General features: G+C 43.7%; 1 long non-coding RNA gene across 2 annotated transcripts in view; it reads right to left on the minus strand.

Moving 5' to 3' along the window:
* Window positions 1-1,928: 1,928 nt before the first annotated feature.
* LOC126987792 (uncharacterized) overlaps window positions 1,929-15,213 on the minus strand; it is a 46,300-nt gene continuing 33,015 nt past the window's right edge. Inside the window, exons 3-4 of one of the 2 annotated variants that reach the window (XR_007741177.1) lie at window positions 9,209-9,279; window positions 1,929-2,299 (exon numbers count right to left, since the gene is read on the minus strand). This is a non-coding gene — a long non-coding RNA (uncharacterized LOC126987792). The remainder of the gene's footprint in view (window positions 2,300-9,208; window positions 9,280-15,213) is intronic. The other variant, XR_007741178.1, reaches the window with a different exon arrangement.

Consider the following 15,213-nt stretch of genomic DNA (forward strand, 5'->3'; position numbering starts at 1 on the left):
GGCGAAATGTCTTATATTACGACGCTAAATGTCTTCACGAGAACCACACTATACACCGCATGAGGAACGGAAAAGCAAATAACGCAAGATTGAGGACAACACACAGGGATGCCGAGTGAAAATGCGTCGTCACCACAAGAGTCAATGAACGTAGGATGAGACGGCATCTTTTACCTGGGTACCTACCAATCACCGTGACGCCATGAAACAGACAGGTAAGGCCACCACCTCAACGGTTACACCAAAACACTGGTAGAGATGACGAATATATGATGTGTTTTGAGGGTTGTGTGAGAGTTTCAGGGACCTTGTATCCACCTCCAGACCATCAGACGCTTGCCTCCGACAGGTAAAGCCACACACCTCAACGGTTACACCAAAACACAGGTAGAGATGACGAGTATATGAAATGTTTTTGAGGGTTGTGAGACAGTTTCAGAGACCTTGTATGCACCTTCAGACCATCATACGCTTGCCTCCGACAGGTAAAGCCACACACCTTGACGGTTACACCAAAACACAGGTAGAGATGACGAGTATATGATATGTTTTGAGGGTTGTGTGAGAGTTTCAGGGACCTTGTATCCACCTCGAGACCATCATACGCTTGCCTCCGACAGGTAAAGCCACACACCTCAACGGTTACACCAAAACACTGGTAGAGATGACGAATATATGATGTGCTTTGAGGGTTGTGTGAGAGTTTCAGAGACCTTGTATGCACCTCCAGACCATCATACGCTTGCCTCCGACAGGTAAAGCCACACACCTCAACGGTTACACCAAAACACTGGTAGAGATGACGAGTATATGATATGTTTTTGAGGGTTGTGTGACAGTTTCAGGGGCCTTGTATGCACCTTCAGACCATCAGACGCTTGCCTCCGACAGGTAAAGCCACACACCTTGACGGTTACACCAAAACACTGCTAGAGATGACGAATATATGATGTGTTTTGAGGGTTGTGTGACAGTTTCAGGGGCCTTGTATCCACCTCCAGACCATCAGACGCTTGCCTCCGACAGGTAAGGCCACCACACCTTAACGGTTACACCAAAACACTGGTAGAGATGACGAGTATATGATGTGTTTTGAGGGTTGTGTGACAGTTTCAGGGACCTTGTATGCACCTCCAGACCATCAGACGCTTGCCCCCGACCCTCAGTCTTTTTTTTCTGATACTCTCCAAGATACACAAACTTGAAATTACAAGGAAACTACGAGAGACCAGATAGATTACACACGGCAGATCCTGGGAGTGTTTTTTTTTTTATAGCAAAGGAGACAGCACAAGGGCACAAAAAAAGGAAACAATAAAAAAAAAAAGCCTGCTACTCGCTGCTCCTGTAAAGACTCCGAAGTGTATCACGTGTCTGTGAATAAGGTTTAAATATATCTGGAAGTCTTTACTCTTGGCAGCTCTGATGGTATAGGTAACAGAAGAAACAAAACATTGAAACGACATTGATAGCTAGAAATCTGCATCTCTGGTTGACTACAAGAACGCAGAATTGAAGTGAGCATCTCCTATGAATACTGAGGTCGATGTTATGTTTTGTTTTACTCTGGTTAAGAAAATGAAGAGTCCGCTGATATATTTCTCTACACTAGTTAAGAAAATAAATACTGAACTGACTCTCAAGCACAAGTTAAGATAATTATTACTGAGCTCGATGTCATATTTTTTTACTCTGGTTAAGAAAATGAATAGAGTCCGCTGATATATTTCTCTACACTAGTTAAGAAAATAAATACTGAACTGACTGTCATGCACAAGTTAAGAAAATTATTACTGAGCCTACTGCCATAATTCTTTACATTGATTAATTAAGAAAATGAAAAAGTAGTAGATTCTTTTTGGGAGCAGCGAGTAGCGGGCTTTTTTTTATTATTGTTTACTTTTGTGTGCCCTTGAGCTGTATCCTTTGTTGTAAAAAAAAAAAAATCGCAATATATATTTACATTGGTTAAGAAAACGCAATATATATCAATCCTTTCCCGGGTCTGTAAGCCAAGCAGACCCGACACAGCGTAGCGTGGCGGCGCGTCTCGCATCGCTGGTGTACCGGTGAAGGTTGAAGTTCGGCGACCACGGGGACGGGCGGCTGCAGGCGGGCGGGAGGCGGCGGGGCAGCGGCGGGGAACAGAGGTGGTGGAGGCAGCAGGGTGGAGGAGCATACTCTCACTACATCTGCACGACACGCACCTCGCCACGCTCCACACACACACGTCTCGGCTGCCTCGTTTCGCTTGCCACAAACACTCGCATCCACAGACTACCATCCAGTCACTCAAGACCTGCCGGTGTTAATTGCCATATTCTTAAACATTTCCGTGCCCAACCTTACATACTTCATGAGGCTTTTTAGGAGTTTTGAGCCTTTCCAGGGGTAGTTTTATGACCCTGGTGGTAGTTTGACCCTTCTTCTTTACCATGAACCTAAAAACAAATCAACAGAACCTGAGTGATTTCCTTTTTTGGCCTTTGGAAACAGTTCATGTGGAGGAGGAAGCGTTCAACAATACCCCCTCTAAGTCTTCTGGTAAATCCGTCCACTATACGAGCGCTCCCTGTGTTTAGGCGGCTCCGAAGACCATGAATGAAGGGACACTATGCCGTCACTTCAGTCACTGCCATCGGAGCCGCCTAGATGTTTGATAATAAGTGCATTGAAGACTATTATTGACGCTAACGTTGTATTTGTCATCATCACTTTCACTCGCAGTCACCACTCAGCAGGACACTCACCCGACTCCCTAAACTTTGTGCTGAGGTCTGATGTTCGTCTGTTTCGGCTCGGCTCAGCGACACTAACTTCGTCCCGGCATATTTTTTTCCTACACTGGATATGCTTTCCATTCCTTACATTCCACCACTTCGCTCGTCACTGTCAAGACTACCAACATTTTTTTTTCCCAATCACGGTTATATCATTAAACATTTTCCTGGTTTTCGTCGCTGTGATAAAACTTACTGATTATACTGGAAGGCTTGACCAGGAGTTCGCTTAATTTATTACAGGGAAAGTACTGTGAGAAGCAAAATAAACAGTAACGTTGTCTCATCCCCAGAAACAGTACCGTTGTCTCATCCCTAGAAACAGTACCGTTGTCTCATCCCCAGAAACAGTACCGTTGTCTCATTCCCAGAAACAGTACCGTTGTGTCATCCCCAGAAACAGTAACGTTGTCTCATTCCCAGAAACAGTAACGTTGTCTCATCCCCAGAAACAGTACCGTTGTCTCATCCCCAGAAACAGTACCGTTGTCTCATCCCCAGAAACAGTAACGTTGTCTCATCCCCAGAAACAGTAACGTTGTCTCATCCCCAGAAACAGTAACGTTGTCTCATCCCCAGAAACAGTACCGTTGTCTCATCCCTAGAAACAGTAACGTTGTCTCATCCCCAGAAACAGTAACGTTGTCTCATCCCCAGAAACAGTAACGTTGTCTCATTCCCTGAAACAGTAACGTTGTCTCATTCCCAGAAACAGTACCGTTGTCTCATTCCCAGAAACAGTACCGTTGTCTCATTCCCAGAAACAGTACCGTTGTCTCACCCCTAGAAACAGTACCGTTGTCTCTTTCCCAGAAACAGTACCGTTGTCTCACCCCTAGAAACAGTACCGTTGTCTCATTCCCAGAAACAGTACCGTTGTCTCATCCCCAGAAACAGTACCGTTGTCTCATTCCTAGAAACAGTAACGTTGTCTCATCCCTATTTTTTCCTGTCTGCCGCAACTCGGACATCAGAACTTTTAACACGGCCGGAAGTTCGCTTTTTTCAATCACGGCCAGAATATTAAAAACGTTTCCACTTTAAGTCAGAATTTTTATTTTAATCACAAGATGCAAAATCCGATACTTCTGGACTCGAGTAATAATGATGATCTACCTCTTCCCGTGATGAAAAAATAATTAACATTCCGGGTCGAGAAGTTTGTGAGTGTGAGGCAACTTGAAGTGAGGCAGACGAGGAAAGTTGCTGGACATGTTAAGTGGTATTGCAGAGGCCATGAAAGAGGCTTAAGGGGATGTTACGCTGGGCAAATTTTCCATGGATCTTCAGTCAAACCACGATTTCCGCTAGCGTGGTTCTCATTTGTTTCTTGTTATTGCTGATGATGATGATGGTGAGTAATACCGTCGTCCTTCAGTGAAATCGACCGTAGCTTTGGAAGATCGTGGACACGTCAGAAAACCACGGAAATATGAGAACCACGCCAGCGGAAATCGTGGTTTGACTGAAGATCCACGGAAAATTTGCCCAGTGTGATAGCCCCTTAAGGCTGGTACTCTCAGACGCCTCCACCTCACATGTCAACTATTTCCAAAGGTCAAAAAGGAGATTAAAAGGGTTCTCATGAGTGCTTCTTCACGTTCATGGCACAGAAGAAGGATCACACTACCGCCAGGGTCACTATAAACTACTCCTGGAAATGCCCAAAATTCCTACGAAAGCCTATGTTGGGCGCCTAAACGTTTGCTTACGTTTACTTCAAGAATTCCTTAAAACCCGCCGAAAATGTAGGTGCTCGAGGAGTGCTTTTTCAGCCTTAATCTGTCCGCTGCGATTGGTACGGATTTGTCTTTCACCGGTAGCCTGGTAACATTATAGTCCCAGGTCTTTCTCTGCCTCTGTGGTGGATAGTGGAGTGTTTCCCATGTGGTATTGATATGCTGGATTTCCCCTCCCAAGGTGCATGACTTTACATTTTTCTTCATTGAATTATAGCAGCCACTCTTTTTTTCCACTCCGGTAGCTTGGTGATGTCTTCTTGGAGGAAATCCACTGCCAAGGGGCTAAAATCTTGGTTTGGTTAGTCTTCCCTCGAAAAGTGTGGCTCAAACAAGGAGAAAATCAGTCCCCTTATGTTGTGTATTAATATTTAAGTGAGTTCGTTTTACTTCAGACTAAATACATCGTTTATACCCAAGACAACAAAGGAAAACTAATGAGATCACAGAAACACCAAAAACAATAAAATGGGGTTCAGAAAAAAAAAATTATTCGCAAACACAATTAATGAGTGAGGCGACAAAGCGAACAGAACAAAGGTCGAGACTCTTCAAAACAGCAGTGAATAAAGTGAATAAGGATCATCCCGCTATTTTATCACGAGTCGAGCACACCTGAGAGGGACACGGCCGAGGGGACAGGTGAAGGCAAACACTTCTCACAACGATCAAAGGCGGGACACAGAACCAAATTTAGCGTCCATGTATCACTTTCATTTTTCATAAACTTTTCTATACGTTCATCTATTTCGCATGTCAGGGAGGAGGAGGAGGAGGAGGAGGAGGAAGACAAAGAGGAAAAGAAAAAAGGAAGATGAAAAGGAAGAGGAGGAAAGAGAATGAGGAAGAGAAAGAGAGGAAAAGGACGAGGACGAGGGAAAAGACGAGGGGGAGAAGGTAAGAGGAGGAGGAAGAGGAGGAGGAGGAGGAGGAGGAGGAGGAGGCAGTCGTGATGGAACGCCACACCTATCGACTCACAAGGGATAAAAAACAAAAAAATAATCAAGTTCCATGCCAAGTTCCTTCTACATAACCTTGCATGGGTAGGCGGTGGCTGAGTGGTAGCGTGTTGGGCCCACATTCACCGGGCGATGGACGACGCGGGTTCGAATCCCCACGCTACCACCTCGGATTTTTCAGTCACCGCCGAGTGGCCTAAAACTACCCACATGCTGTCCTGAAGACCACCCATCAACCCGGACTCTAGAGGAAACCGTCCAAGTGAATCAAGAAGAATACAAGAGAGAAGCTGAAGATGTGTTGTTTGGTTAGAATTAAGAGGCAAGAGTGAGTAAGTGAGGTCAAGAGAGAGGTCAAATGTCGTGAATTGGTGGAGCGAGGGGGAGCAAGAGATAGATGAGGTCAATGCAAAGGTCATCGAAGCCTCCGTGTATCTGTCTCGCCAAATGAGATCAATGTTGTGCTGTCGGCGAAGGTCAGTGAGAGGTGAGAGCAGACTGACGGGGCTCTGTGGCATGGACTCTCACGTAATACAGTAAGACATAGGGCCGTACTTTGAGACACCATCGCTTCTCACGTCAACTATTTCGGAAGGTCAAAGAGGGGATCAATCTGCTTTTCATGAGTGTTTTTTAAGGTTCATGGCACAGAGGAAGGGTCAAACTACCACCAGGGTCATAAAAGTACCCCTGGAAAGGCCTACAGCTCCTACGAAAGCCATGTCAAATATGTGAACTTGGGCGACGAAATGTTTTAAAATACGACCCGTTTTAAAATACGACCCATAGTTTCACCCACTCTTGCCGCTCTTCTTTACTTCTCTATAGGAGCAGTGATTAGCGGGCTTTTTTTTTGTTGTTGTTTTCACTTGTTTGTACCCTGGCACTGCTTGTCTCACTGTAGAAAAAAAAAAAAAAATCCACGTTCTTTTCCGTTCATCATCTCGCCTGTAGTGACATCAACAAGTTTGCTGATGTCACAGAATTAGGAGTATTAATGAGATCAGACAACGAAGCAGAGGTACTAACTACATGATGAGCCAAACGGCCTCTTTGAGTAGAAAAAAAAATATATGATGCAGATGAATAGATGATGCTGGGGGCGCTTTTTGTTGTTGTTGTTGTTGTTTTTGCGCTTTGCAGACGTCCTTCATATGGTAGCCCCTGGGAGTGTTATTCTGTATTAAAATGTATTATTCTGTATTATTCTGTATTACTCAGCTAAAAAATATAGATGATTCAAATAAACAGATAATCCAAACTCACAGATGATGCAAATAAAAAGATGATGAATCCAGACATCGCCGAACGCAGCATCCAAGTGTAGGAAAAGTACACACCCGCCCAACTAAGTAATTACCCGTTAAATAACACAGTTCACGGCCACTGCAGCTGCAAGAGGGATGAGCCGAACAAACTACGCAGGTATGTAACTGATCTGGACTCGCATGAATGTTTTGAATGGATATATTTATGGAAGGCGAGGAGAGTGGATGAATGACCCCTCTTTCGGCCACCTCCTTGGATTCTTTTTAGGAGCAGCGAGTAGAGGGATTTTTTATTATTAGTTTTCTTTTTTTGTGTTCCCTTGAGCTGTCTCCTTTGTTGTAAAAAAAAACACTCCCAGGATCTGCTATGTGCAATCTATCTGGCTTCTTGTAATTTCCTTATATCATGTGTATCTTGGAGAGTATCAGAACACCTCCCCTCCCGAACTGACCTCTCTTCTAAGTAGCGGGCTTTTTTTTTGTTTTCATTAGTTTTTTTTTTTTACGCCCTTGCATGCACTGTCTCCTCTTCTGTTAAAAAAAATCAAAATAAAAGACTTCTATACTCTTTTTTTTTATAGGGGCAGTGATCAAGGGGTTATATATTTCCTCATTCTTTCTACCCCTTTGAGCTGCTTCCTCCACCGTAAAAAAGATGCTTGTGTAGGGAAAGACAAATAGATCTTCACTCTTCTATACTTTTTTTTTATAGGGACAGTGATCAAGGACTTATATTTTTTCTTCTTATTCTTTCGACCCCCGTGAGCTGCTTCCTCCACCGTAAAAAAGATGCTTGTGTAGGGAAAGACAAATAGTTCTTCACTCTTCTGTACTTTTTTTTTATAGGGGAAGTGATCAATGGACTTATATTTTTTCTCCTTATTCCTTCTTCTCCCTTGAGCTGCTTCCTCCACCGTAAAAAAGATGCTTGTGTAGGGAAAGACAAATAGTTCTTTACACATGTACTTAACGCTGCTTCCCAACTCCCTTTTTTAACATAGCTTGGTATTATAAGACTCTTTCGCTCACATCACCTATTTCTAAAGGTCAAAGAGGGGGTCAGTCGGGTTCTAATGAGTGTTTCTTTAGGTTCACGGTACAGAGGAAGGGTCAAACTACCACCAGGGTCATAAAACTACTCCTGGAAATTACCACAACTCCTACGAAAGCCTTGTCAAATATGTGTTCTTGGGCGGCGAAATGTCTTATCATACGACACATAATACTCTCATGTAAGAAATCAGCAGACATCCCACCTTGTTCTCCTACGTCACTCATAACCTGTAACCTGTAACACGATTCTACATTACAACACAAAGCCAAGTAGCGATGGTAGTAAAACGTCGCTGTTCACTTGGTCTGGGTATTATATTACAAAATCATATAAGACAGACTGCGAAGGGGCTAAGGGCAGGTGACTCGTGGAACCTCAAGTAGCTTTTCTTCCTCCGCCTGGCAGATAGCGGCCTCACCTTTGACCATTCACACCTTGCTAAATCCAGCTCATTAGATTACCTGTGCTCAGTTTATTATATTCAGCGCAGCCTTTTGTAGTGACGTCGCTTAGAGAATTATAATCATTAATCGGTTTACTGTAACAGATTCAATTTAGTGCTCCGAGAATAGCTTTTCATGTCACGATCCATCTGATTATCTACCAATCTATCTATGTATCTATCCATCTATTTACATTCCTAACACTGAAACATTAAAACAACTAGGCCTGAACATATTATCAACATGAAATAAGACGAAATAGACATAACAAAACTAATGATTAAAAACATTCCCAACATTTCAAAACACTAAAAAAAGAAAAAAAAAACATGACAGGAACGAAATCTACGTATTTAAGGGGACAGGTAGAGGGGGGAAAGGTAAGGGGGGGGGGGGGGGAGTAAAGGGTGGAACTGAGGGATTAAACTCTCCCTCGTAATCTTGCATAATAATTCGGGATAACGCGCCGCAGAAATGTCTACTGACGGGCCGCGGCGGGAAATTGATAACGCCGTTGAAGTGGAAAATTAAGGAAGCCGGGAGGAATTACCTTGATTGGGACGACGACTGGAGGAGGAGGAGGAGGAGGAGGAGGAGGAGGGAGGAAATGGAAAGGAAGAGTTGGAATAAGAAGAGAAATGCGAGAAGGAGTTGTATGGAGAGAATGAAGAAGTAGAGGAGGAGGAGGAGGAGAAGGAGGAGGGAAAGGAAGAGTTGGAAAAAGGAGAATAAATGCGAGGAAGAGAAGAAGGAGGAGAAGGCGTATGAGGAGGAAAAGGAAGTGTAAGAAAAGGAGGAGGAGGAAGAATAAAAAAAAGATGGAGGAGGAGTTGGAAGAAAAAGGAGGAAAATAAACAAAAGAAATACGAATAGAAGAAGAAATAAGAGAAAGAGGAAGAGGAAACATGAGATAAAGAGGAGGAGGAGGAGGAGGAGTAAGGACGAGGCAGCATAATATAACTCACCTGTTACCTGAATCTTCGCCTCGGGTCAACCCCTTCAGAACTACCACCTTGACACTGACGCAGAAGCTCACCTGTAAAGAGGGAAACAAAGGGAATTAAAGACAAGAACACGAGGGTTTTTACATACAACACAAGACAGGTTATAAAAGAAAAGTTCACCAATGACTTATAATAAAACGTTAAATCTATGGAATGACCGGATTTTCAAGGATCAGTTATGAATGACGGGGGAGCTGTGAATACGCCATTATTTCAGGTGTAAACATGATCCATAGAGAACAGTTGTATTTCGCTGATGTGTGATAGAGTGCGTAAAGTGTGCTTAATAGTGAAACCGTGAAGCCATCAGATAATATGAGAGAGAGAAAGTGTGAAAGAGAGAAAGGAAGAGAAAGACGCGATATGACAGGGACAGAGAAAGAGAAAAACAGAGAAAAGGAAAAAAGGAATGGAAGTGAACAAGAAGAATGTGAAAGAAAAAAAAAACGAAATAGAGAATAGAGAAAAAGTAATAAAGAGAGAGAGAGAGAGAGAGAGAGAGAGAGAGAGAGAGAGAGAGAGAGAGAGAGAGAGAGAGAGAGAGAGAGAGAGAGAGAGAGAGAGAGAGAAACCGACAAACAAACAAACAAATACTGAAGGAAAGCGAACAAAGGGAGAGTCTTGGCAGCAAATAGAAAATCTCGCTCGTTAATTCTTCGTTACACGGATAAAAATGTTCTCCCTTGTGTGTGTGTGTGTGTGTGTGTGTGTGTGTGTGTGTGTGTGTGTGTGTGTTTGCGCGTGCCATAACTTTGTCAAAACCCATAACAACCTTCCTTAGTCACCCCTGTTCCCACGCCAACCCCAGCAATCACCCATGTACACGCACGCATGCCCTCCCCCTTCCTCTTCTCACCCCCTTACCGCCTCCCCGTCACAACACCATCCCTAAGATACCGACTCGAAACACATGTAGTTGTACGGAGGGTAGGAATGTTGTGTTAGCAGCCAGAGGAGGTCATGGATGGAGTGGAAAACAGAAAAGACCAGGAAGAAGTGGTACCGTTAAATATGTGTCGAGTTTGGGATTATGGGAAGGGTCTGAGGAAACAATAACAACGAAAAGCAACATGAGTCCTTCCATAAACCATCATATCATCAATAACATCAAGAAATAACATAAAATAGCAAATCATAATAACTCATCAGATAACCAATAACAAATATAAAATCGATATTCAGTAACATAGATCACCTCAAATCAAGAACAAGTAACCTAAGAGCAATTACTTCAGCATCTTGTCGATCATATTTTCAGCTTCATGCCAAATCAATCCCTTTCTGAACGCGACTCACATTCACCGCACATATCTTCCTTCAGAGCACCGTCAGTCCTATATCTCAGAGCTGTGTGTGTTGTTCCAAAACCTAAATATTTCCCATTATTACATAGCATTTCACTACAAAGGGCTCTTGCATTTTATTTCCATCACTGACAAACAGCTTTTTTAGGCGAGACAGAACATAACAACCAAAAGTATAAACAAAGCCAATTTTAATGCTATTCCACAAGAGATGACATCAGTAACAAGGTAAAACAAAACATCTAAGGAAACCTGCTAACCTCCCTTCTTTTAATTGGGTGCGCTACAGGTGAGAGAAAATGATACAGAGGGAAGGGACACTGGCAGGTAAGGGGCCAGACTAGACACAGGTAGGGACGGAGGTTTGAGGACACTGGAAGACATCACAGGTAAGAAAGAAATGCAGGTAAATAACAAAAATAACAATACTGGAAAGGACACAGGTAAAACAGAGATACACGTACACTGGGAATGGACACAGGTGATGAAAGATACATAAGCAGAGGCACTATTATGGGAGGGACACAGGCATGGGACACTGATAGATGACGTAACACAAGAAAAGAAGGAAGACAAGGAACAGTGCGAAACAAAACACAGGTAAGGAAGGAAAACAGGGAGGAAAGAGAGACCGGTTGAGATGGGACACAGCCACACAGGTGAAGAAAAAACACGAGGAAAGGACACAGTATGGAGATGGGACACATGGGACACTGCGAAACAAAACACAGGTAAGGAAGGGAACAGGTAGGAAACAGAAACCGGTTGGGATGGGACACAGCCACACAGGTGAAGAAAAAACACGAGGAAAGGACACAGTATGGAGATGGGACACATGGACACAGGAGGAAAGAAAAGACTAATAACATTTTCAAAACTCCACACACGCAAAGTCAAAATGAATCCTGCTCACACGCAAACGTTTCACCCCGGGGCCAAGGTATTTATATTAGAGACAGGCATTGCTTAGTTCCTCCGCGGCCCCGCTCAAAGGCCAGTGAACGGGGTCTCTGCCTGTAATGAAAAATGAAAACGGTCGAGAATTTAATTAAACTGAAAAAAAGATGGTTCGTAAAATATTGACGCTAGCCATTAACTATCGCTTTCCTCTTTCCTCCTACGGTTCCTACTCTTCTTCCTTCCTTCCTTCCCTTCTCCTCTTCCTCATCTCCCTCCCTCCCTGCCTGGCCCCATCACCACCAAACTACTTATTATCTCGTTTAGTTCCTTACTTTATTGGTTTTCTTTCCCTGTTCTATTTCATTTTATATTTCTTTCCTTCCTCTTTCTTTTCGTTCCCTACATATTTCTCTTCCTTTCTCTCTTTCATACCTTCCTTCCTTTCCTCTTTGAAGATAGCGGTGTGCGGGAAAAGAAACTACTGTGGATGTTGATAAAAGATTCAAAGTAAAGAAAAAAAAAAGAAAAATGGGAGTCAAACGAAATAAAAGAAACAAAACAAAAGAAGCAAATTAAGCAAAATAGAGTAAATAAATAGAAAAAGGAATTGTAGGTGTTGATGAAAAAATTAAAGTAAATATATAAATAAAAAAATGGATTAAGAAGAAAAAAAAGGTTCGTGAATGCAAATAAAAAAAAAATACCGTACATTTTCATAACAGTAATCAATGTAAAAATACCGTACATTTTCATAACAGTAATCAATGTAAGTGTTTCTGGATATATACATGAGTAAAAAGTAATGTTCCTATTGGATTATTTGACTTATATATCGAATTTTTAAAGCAAGCTATCGAGACCCATTGTTACCTTCGGACACGCTAAGGCTTTGGATTGATTTTCCTTCTTTTCTTCAGAGCTGTCAATCCGTCACTGTCGTTTTTCTGTCCAGCGCGTCCCAAATAACCCTCGTGGTGACAGGTTGGGCACACACACACACACACACACACACACACACACACACACACACACACACACACACACACACACGAACTTACATGGATAGAACATTTAACCTAACCCCAATCATCATCATCATCTACCAGTATCATCTACCCTAACATCAGGGAACAAGAAATCTGAAGTACAGTACTATATTTTTTTCTCTAATACCAAACATGGATAGAACATTTAACCCAACCCCATTCATCATCATCATCTACCAGTATCATCTAACCTAACATCAGGGAACAAAAGATCTAAAGTACAGTACTATATTTTTTTCTCTAATACCTAACATGGATAGAACATTTAACCTAACCCATATCATCATCTAACCTAGCATCAGGGAACAAGAAATCAAAAATACAATACTACATTTTTTTCTCTAATACCTAATGTACTTTTATAATCGTACATTCGTCCTGATAACCTTCGCCCTCCAGCTGCTGATACGGAGAGGAAGCGTTGGGAATGGCAGTGCTGTGCGTAGTGTGTTCTCTCTGCCTGCTTGCTTATACGCGCTCCAACAGTACAAAGAAGTGATATGGTACAGTTATATGGCTCCTACGCACACACACACACAAACATACTCACACGCTCTCTTCGTCTCCCCCGTTCTGTTTCCTCCTTCCTTCCTAGTTTTCTTCTTCCCCCCCCTCCCCGTTTCCTCTTTACCTCTTCTTTCTACTCTCCTTCATTACCTCTCTCCCTCACTCTCTTCTTCCTCATCTCTCTCCCTGTTCATCCTCTTTTCCTAACTCCCTCCCTCCTCTCCTCTTTCCCTCTTTCTCCACCTCTCTCCCTTCTTTCCTACTCTTCTTCCTTTTTCACTCCCTTCTCAATACCTCTCTCCTTTCTACTCACCTCCCATACATATCTCCGTTCTTCCCTCCCTCCCTCTCTCACTCCCAGCCCGAACACATTGGCTATACATGCAGTATCAAGGGAACACACCCAATATAGCGCCCCCATCCATCCTCCCGTCAAGCCCCATGGATTACGAAGAGACAGAGGGGAGACTGAGGAAGGGAGAGGTAGGTGAAGGAAAGATTGGTGAAGGGAAGATAGGCGAGGGGAAGCTGGATTACAGGTTGGTGAGGGAAAGGGGAGTGAGTTAGTTAGATTAGGAGAGGAAGGAATGAAAGGATGGTGAAGAGAGGAAGGTTAGGAGAAGCTTAGGAGATGGGGGATATTGGAAGGTGTGAGAGGAACGTGAAGGTGAGAAAGTAAGAGGGAAAGCTGAACGAGGGAAGGTGAAGAGGAGCTTAGGAAAGGTGTGAGGGACGTTCAGGTAAGAGAAGAAAAGTGAAAGGGACGGAGAGGCTAGAGAGGAGAATGGAAGTGAAGAGGGAAAGGACAGAAAGGGAAGCTTGAGGTGTGAAAGGGGAGAGAGGGAAAGGTGTGAGAGAGGGAAAGGTAAGATTAGGTGAAGATATGAGGGAGGGAAGGTGAAGAGGGGAAGGTTAGGAAGCTTAGGCAGGCGAAAAGGAAAGATGAGAGGGACGGGCAGGTAAGAGAGAGGGAAAGATAAACGAGGGAAAGTTGAGCGAGGAAGAAGGTGAGGGAGGGAAAGGTAAGATTAGGTGAAGAAGGGAGGGAGGGAAGCTTAGGCAGGCGAGAAGGAACGGTGAGAGGGACGGGCAGGTAAGAGAGGGAAGGGATTGATTGCAGGTGATGTATTTGGAAGAAGGTGAGGGAGGGAAAGGTAAGATTAGGTGAAGGGAGGGAGGGAAGCTTAGACAGGCGAGAAGGAACGGTGAGAGGGAAGGGATTGATTGCAGATGATGTATTTGGGTGAAGAGTCGTTAAGAGAGGTGACCCGCCTTCCTCTTCCTCCTCCTCATCCTACCGCTGGCACGTGGCAATCAATCTATCGACACGCCAGCAAGCGGTCGACAACTTGCAGGGTCAGGGTCACCACACCCCGCCACCGCCGCCGCCACGAATCCACGTACGCTCATTACCCAATTACCTGGACCCCCTTACCTGTCCCGCGCGGGTAGTGGAGGCAGGTTGTGAGGTGTGATTTTCTAACGGTATATCACCCATATTCACCCCCGACGCTATGCCAAGACAATACACGCACATACTCACACACAAACACATACTCTACCCCCCCTCTGCCATTAGTTAACCTATTATATTCACCTCTCTTTGTTGTAATGGTTAAGGAAGGTGAGGTGAGTCTCCAGGATCATTCACCTACTCACTCACTCTCACCTGTTCAATCACTCACTCTCACCTGTTCAATCACTCACTCTCACCTGTTCAATCACTCACTCTCACCTGTTCAATCACTCACTCTCACCTGTTCAATCACTCACTCTCACCTGTTCAATCACTCACTCTCACCTGTTCAATCACTCACTCACACCTGTTCAATCAATCTCACACCTGTTCAATCACCACTCACACCTGTTCAATCACCCCTCACACCTGTTCAATCACTCCTCACACCTGTTACCTGTTCAATCACTCACTCTCACCTGTTCAATCACTCACTCTCACCTGTTCAATCACTCACTCACACCTGTTCAATCACTCACTCACACCTGTTCAATCACTCACTCACACCTGTTCAATCACTCACTCACACCTGTTCAATCACTCACTCACACCTGTTCATACTTACCACGCACTCCTAACAGCACCGATCTACTTACTCTATCCACCTACCTACCTACTTACCTATCCACCCATCATCCATTTTATCCACTTATCAATTCACCCACTAACACCTACTCGTACTTACCACGGACT

The sequence above is a fragment of the Eriocheir sinensis genome, chromosome 66, assembly GCF_024679095.1.
Source record: "Eriocheir sinensis breed Jianghai 21 chromosome 66, ASM2467909v1, whole genome shotgun sequence".
Taxonomy (NCBI): domain Eukaryota; kingdom Metazoa; phylum Arthropoda; class Malacostraca; order Decapoda; family Varunidae; genus Eriocheir; species Eriocheir sinensis.